The 7,709-nt window shown below is 37.6% G+C and overlaps 1 protein-coding gene across 1 annotated transcript in view; it reads right to left on the minus strand.

Moving 5' to 3' along the window:
- The window catches only part of EPHB1 (EPH receptor B1), a 202,800-nt gene that overhangs the window by 141,529 nt on the left and 53,562 nt on the right, over positions 1-7,709 (minus strand). The window lies entirely within an intron of this gene.

A 7,709-nucleotide genomic window follows, 5' to 3' on the forward strand; every position in this document is an offset into this window, starting at 1 on the left:
CGCTCACCCGCACAGGATCACCCACAACCTCAGCTGTGTTTAGCAAAAGATTTCTTCTGCAAGTCATGCAAACTGCCCCCCCCCTCCCCCCTTCAAGCCTCCGTCCTGCGCATGAGTGAGCAGGGAAGCCCCGTTCGTATCTAAGAGGCGTTCGTATGTTGGATGTCCTTAACCCAGGGACTGCCTGTACTCAGAGCAGAACTTCTGTAATCCCCAGTTTTGGGGTTCATTTTTTTTTTTTCAAAAAAAGGAATCCTATTACAAACCTAAATATGTGTTTTTCTGTAACCCTTCCATACCACTTATTTTTACCAACACTTACCCTCACACTAACACTCCCTGTACCCTTAAAACTAACTCTAAATTTCTTCCTTTAGTGAATCTCACTTCTACATTTGCATACTCACCTCACCTAACCTGGGATCCGCAGTCTCCTAATTTCCTATGGGCTGCTTGGTACAGTTTGTAGAAACAGCTCAAGCCTGATTATTTAAAATGTTCCCAGCACATCATATTGAACAGAATGCTGGGTTTACAAGCATAATTATGCCACTATTTCTATCACGATATTGACAACCGCACACCCCTAAGAGACAAGGAACAGAGAAAATCAATCTTTTACATGTAATTGTTTTTTGCTGTGTACACTATTGACTTTGTATTACAGAAGCCTCTGAAGAAAACGGCCTGTACACAGATCAAAGCAGAGCCTCCATCTTCTGATCCAGAGATGTTTACAAGTCCACATTTCTGTCACATTGCTTCCTGCATTGCCTGGGTAATGTGTGGAAATAAGGGATTATCTACACCAAGAAGGTGCTGAGCACAGATGCTGACAGTCATTATGGCATCAATCATTACTGGGAAGTGGTCAAGGCCTTGTGTAAAATTATACCATGTGCCTTGTTAAAGAGAGTTTTAGTAATCACACTAGCACTCTGCACTTCCGTAGTGAAAATGTTCTGCTGTCTTCATGACCCTGATTTATTAAAGCTCCCCAAGGCTGGAGACGATACACTTTCATCATTTAACCTGAGTGATCCAGCAAACCTAAAATGGATTTCTTTGTTAGCAAATGTTTTGAATCCTGAACTAGATCTATTCCAGGTTTGCTGGATCAACCAGCTTCACTGATGAAAGTGTACCTTCTCCATCCTTGCTTTATTAAATCAGGCCCTATATCTCCATCTTTTCAGACAAACAGTAAGACAAACATTAGTCTGGTAAAAGAGGAATGTAAATATCTGCTCTGTTACAGGGAATATTGAGAAATGTAATAGTGTCTATGCAATACCTTAGTATTTTCATTCCCAACCAGGGTTCAATGGAAACCCCAGATTCCTCCAGGGGTTATTAAGGGTTCCTCAACCTGTGGGTGATTGACCTCCCATTTGATGATGCCTTTATAAAGTCTTCATAAAGCCAACTGTTTGACTCTATAAAAGTGTTTTTCCAGCCACAATTGTAAGACCACATTGACCGCCAACTTAGGAGGCTTTTTTCCTATTGACTCCCAAAAACCTGTTTTTTACTAGGGCTTCCATGAGACCTGAAAATGATTTTAAAGTTTCATTATAAATAAAATGATTGAGAAAGGCATGACCTAAATTTATTTGCCTTCAATTCCTCTTAGACAATAGTAATGCACTTTCAGGCATGTGAATATATCGATGCACTACTGTGTCCACCTGTTAATAGCTTCATAATTGCTTTGTGAAAGAAACTTTGGAGCACTCTGTTGCTCCTTTTCTGCTCTAACGTATTAACATCTTTATGGTATGAGATGTTGCAACTTATGTAGGCATCACTATCTCTTGAATTTGTCCTGAAGAAGTGGATTTTGTTGTTCCGCGAAACGTATCAACAATTTGTAAACCATCTTTTGGTAAATGTACAGGAGATACTACTAGTTCTATATGTTTTTATCTGTTTAAAGATTGTTCATGTTTGCTTCATATTGAAATAAAGGTTTTTATTAAAAAAGATTTGTATTCTGGGTTTAAATTGGCCTGAAAAGTCCAAAAAAAAGTGTATGTTTGTTTCAAAAGTTTCTCCACAATTTTTTCTTGCAGCCTCTAATCACATGGAATACTCACAAAACACAAAAAGTTTTTTATATGAGAGGGCTCAGAGGCAGCTTTATATTCATGCAAAACAAGGGGGTATTTTTTGTTTCTCAAAATAATATTATGGTATGGCAATGCTGACACCCTGGATCACGCAAGTATCAAAACTACTGTACAATTTGATTATATGGATGAGATAGATAGATAGAGATATTGAGGTTGGGGTGTAACTATTGTAATAGAAGAACAGAAAAGGAGGCCCATCACTAGATAAATGTTTGTTAATAATGGTAGCGATAGCATTTGACAAATAAGTTTGGATTAATTGGATGTATAATTTGGGAACTTCCAAACAAGGAGGATGAAAGTATGACTTTTAGATGGGCATTAGGGAGACAGAGATCCTCTTTTATAGACAGAGGTAAGATAGATAGGTAAATAGATAGACAGATAGATAGATAGATTATAGATCTTGGATGTTATTGAATTTTTAAAACATTTTAGGAATTACAGACAGATACGAGCCCACAGGTTTTTTCTACAGCAGAAACACGAAGATTTGAGCATGTAGCCGCATGGAGAATGCACAATTACACAGACTGTTCCTTTTCTCTGCCTCTGAATTTATGCAGCGCTAAATGATGGAAATATACAGGCCTTAATTCAATATAATTTAGATTGTATTAGAATAAATGTGCAAAAATTGCAGCAGCGTTCAGTTCGCAATGCACAGGAGACGGGGAACAGCGAGATGAGCTGACACAGATGCCTGGCTTTTTGGCAGACTTTCCTTCATGAATGTCTTCCTTTAATTCCAAGAGCCTTTGTTACAACCATCTGTTCCCTTCCCCTAATTAGGACGAGGACAGAAAGCGGCGCTCACAATTACACCAGTGTGAAGTGCTGGGAGGCAGCACAATGCCGTGCCTGGTCTTAGAGTCAGTATTTCTTGTGTAAACAGTAATCTGGTAATAGATTACTGATAACTGATAGGTAATTACCAGAAAATACACTGCTTATACAAAAAAAGACTGTGAGCTCAGCCAAGGGGCCCGTTAAGACAGCGCCAAAATCATTTGTTCTTTAGAATTCATCAAATACAATAAAATAACTTTTTTTGCTGCCTAAAAATCTACAATGAAGAGCAATGTCTTACGAACTGCAGAAAGCATTTGTGATCTGTAGAGTGTCATTGGTTATTTTCTGAAGACCTTTAGTTCTGTATGGATATGTAAACTAAGAATGAAATAGCTGTGGTCAAAATATACAGCACCACAGATAGTTAACCGTAGCCCTCCTGGCAAAATATTTCTACCTCTAGGCCCTATTTCTAGCGGCACATCATTAAAGGCTGACGCACTGTGCATTCAGTAGGCAGTCCATGGCTACATTTGTTGTGTAGCTTAAAAAAATAAAATCATATAATAAGGGAATACAAACGACAATAAAAATGTTGTAATTTGCAACCAATCAGATTTTATTTTATGTATCAACAACCAGAGCAAGGAAGGATGGTTGGAAGGTGCACACATTGTACATGTTCTGCTTTAAAAAATGACCTTGGTGCCTTTCAAAAAGATATCCACATTGTTTCATTTAATCATTGTAATTGGAACTCGATTCTATTGGTAAATTCTTTTTAATATACTCCATAGACATTGGGGTATGGAACGACCTTCCTCAGGTACCACTCAAAGATCAGAAGGACATTATGTCTTTTTCTAAGGTATAGAAAGTTCTGATTATTCCTGCAGAATTTGGTTGGCAGTTACCTACAGACAATATGCTGTATCTTTGCCAGATCTTGCCTAAAAAAAGATAGATCACTATTTTTTTAGATTGTGATCTCATTCTAAAAGCCTATACTTATCCCCCTAATCTGCATTCTTGACTCCACCGCTTTATCTCAAACATGAAACCATCCAAGATCTGGTGTATGATGTCTGAAGCTAGATAGTCTCATCTGCATGCAGAAACAATTAGCAGCATCATATAAGAAATGAATATAAGGTCATGATATAGAAATTTAATAGTTTAATATTATTAAAGATTCACATCAGTCAAATAAAATGAAGCCATAAAAAGTATAATTTAGAGCAATCCTTATGACAAAGCATTTTACCCTTTGCAGAACTGAAATCCATCAAGCTAACCCACTCCTGTTACTGGGAATCTGCTGACTTCTATTCATCTAAGTCTTTGTTCTCCATATACAACAGAAGTATTTTCTATTATGCTACACATAATGTTCCTGGCCATATTCCTTGCGGTAGAAAATGTCTGCGGTAAGTTTATTTTGTGATAGCATCCCTATATTGATTACCTACTTTTACTGAGGTTCTAATGGGTGATCATCTGGATATACAAATTCAACGTGCTTGGTCTGATCAACTGCTAAAGTGTTAACAAATAAAAGTTTTCTAAATTCTTCTGCATGTCTTTTGTGATTCTTTTTTTTTGTTTGATCCTTTTGCCTATTAGCTAATGTTTTTATTTGTTGTCTCATGTGATGCTTGGATTAATATATACTAGAACCTGAGCACTTTATTACGGAGAGGACAGGGTACAGAGTATATACAGTATATTGCACTATATAGTCACTTGTCTTTTTCTATGATATGTTGGAAAGACATCAGAGGAAAAGTTTTGATTTCACTTGAAATTGTAGATTTCACTTGAGTGTACAATGTTCCTGAACATGTTCTTCATTTTTGCAACACATTTTAGCACTAGCCACAATACATATCTCTGCGCTGGTAAGATTTTTGAGTCTTTTATTGCTTATTGGTCATTTGTACACAATACCTAATCAACTACGTATAAAAACAACCCTTTACTAAATGAAAAATATACCTGTCATGTAGCCGAGTCTGTCTTTAAATATGACTACCAAGCTCAAATTCCAGTTGAGGGCCATTATTCTGGTCCCTATGTTATAGAGCTATCAATAGATATGTAATGGTGGATTCAGGCAGCTTTAGGTAACATGCAGCTATGTGCCTAATGTTAATAATAGGTGATACATTTAGGATAGCTGAACCGACTATACTGAGCTTTAGAACAGGTAGTCTTTAAGCAAAGCAAGGATAATTCTTAGCAGTCATGTGTTTATGAAGGAATGTAATGTGAGGCTGCATGTGTCTCTAGGTAGACTTGGCATGTGCCTAACGTCTGCATTGTGTTTCTAGGTAGATGATCCATGTGTCTGATCATGTGTACATATCTTTCTGATGCATTTACATCCCTCATCCTCCTCCTCTTGGCTTTAGATCAACAAACAAGCTAGATTCAAGGCCATTTCTTTGGCAACTTTTGTCTTGCAGCTGCTTCTCGCTCACTTCACATGGAGACATCGCAATTCATCACCCATTATGTATTTTCACCTTCTGGTCCCGGAGAATTCCCTGTTGTACGAGTGGCTATGTTTACTAAACAGTGCTATTTGTTTGCCATTTCACGTGTCTGCCTCTCATAATTAATGATATGAACCCATTCTTTATGTCTTTACTGACAGCCAAAATGAAGCTAACTTTCCATTCATCCATGAGAGGAATATTATGGGTCATTTAAACTTGCTACAATACCATTAATTCCCAAACTATTCAGCTGTTAGAGGACAGGGTGTAACTACAACTGGTGCAGAAAGTGTAACTGACAGCATTTGTCTACTTATTATTTACCAGCAATGCCCTGACATTACATTCTGTACTAGGGGTATACTTATAAAACAGTGAATAATACATTCACCAAATAATAACTACAGGTCTATATTTCAGCTGCATATGTTTTAAATTACAGTGATTGATCTGCTTGTAGTGAATGTTTAGTGAATATCATATAAGAAAATAGATCCTTTAGAGCAGTGGTCGCCAACCTTTTCGGACCTACGGACCTCTAAATGCAAGGACTCTGGACCACGCATGCACGGGAGCCGTTTGTCACTCAAAGGGGTAGAAACTTCCCTAGAGTGATGTCATAATGCCGGAACCCGCCCACTCTCCTATCGCTGATCTGAGCCTGTGATGGGAGAGTGGGCGGGTTGTGTCTCTGGACCACGGCCCTGAGCTTACAATCCATACGGGAGTCCATCGGTTGAACATCAGAAACAAGTTAAATGCAACATGTTAAAATGGCTAGCACCTGAGATGCTTTTGGTATGCTTCAATTGATTTGTATGGGAAAATAAAAGCAATGCAATGTATGGGAAAGGAACAACAAAAGCAATGAATACTAAATCCCATTCATACACTTCATTCAAGATCCTTTATTAGAGATTTACAAAGGCATTCCTGAAACAAAACACAAGCACCTGTATAGGCTAACCCTCAAACGTAAAAGAAATATAAAGAGAAACAAATACGTGAGGGTCTAAAAGGAACAGCAAAAATGCCTACAGTTCATTTAAAGTGCAACTGGGCAAAAAAACAAGAACAAGAAGCGACCAGGAAGTTAAGGTTTTTGGAAGAAGAGACCCAAATGCCAAAAAAGAGATGTTGGCATAAGAGTGTGGAGTGGCAGCAAGGATGGGAATTTCAGGGTATGGAGTTGTTCCTCTTTATGCTGCAGGGTGCCTACAAAAAGTTAAGTCTGTGCCGTAATTGGCAAGCACAAAAGCACATCAACACCAATAAGCATTTAGTTCCGCTTTAACACCAGGGCATCAACAATTTAACTGAAGTGTTGTATAGCAAAAGCAGATCTAAACATTAACGGCTGTTAAAAAAGATATGACTATCTTTTCTCTGCAGGACTCCGCATGTGCCTGGCTTTGCAAACAGATGTAGTGATTGGCTGACATGATCAGCAAGATTCTGATTGGCTTGGACCTGAAAGAGGATGAAGAAGACCTGAACTCTGATGGTGTTAGTACCAGGTGAAAGGTTAGCTAGTGAACAGTTATGGAGCTTAGGTCCACTTTAAAGGTAGGCAGACTTCAAGATTATGTTTTTTAATATTCATATTAATAATTACATATCTAACCATGGCACCATGATATCTAAATATTGTCAACTTAATCTGTCATTTGTCTACTTAAATCCTAATTTATATGACCTCATCATGCTCTTGCATTATAATAATTCTTAAATACTTATTTTTTTCTGAGATGTCAGGGGGCATTCATTAACATTTGCGAGTCAAGTAATGAATCTCAAATCCACCTCAAGTCATGTTCTCATTATCTAGACTCAAATGACAGAAGACCAATCTTTAGGGAAAAAGGAAGCATTTTATTACATAGTTTTGGAGTGAGAAATGGTTAAGATGCTGATAATCTTTTAAATATCTGTCCAGCATGGGATATTTCCCTGCACCTCCCAACCCAGGGATACAGCAGGAAGTATAAGAGATCCTTCCAAATAGAGAGCATGAATCATTCTTGCCAAGACTAAAAATGTTTCTTTACATTGGAAAAAAATTATATATATATATATATATATATATATATATATATATATATATATATACCAGATAACCTCATCACATGCATGGCTCCAAGAGTTTTCTAGAGCTGCCTTCCTCATCCTATTCGGCTTGCTCCTACTTTCTGCTCAAAATACTCAAAACCCATTTTTTCAAACTTGCCTACCCATCTTCTTCTGAATTTTGAAACCATCACTACTTCCCACCATTACATATCCCCCT

Source organism: Pyxicephalus adspersus, chromosome 4 (genome assembly GCF_032062135.1).
Source record: "Pyxicephalus adspersus chromosome 4, UCB_Pads_2.0, whole genome shotgun sequence".
NCBI classification, from domain to species: Eukaryota; Metazoa; Chordata; class Amphibia; order Anura; family Pyxicephalidae; genus Pyxicephalus; species Pyxicephalus adspersus.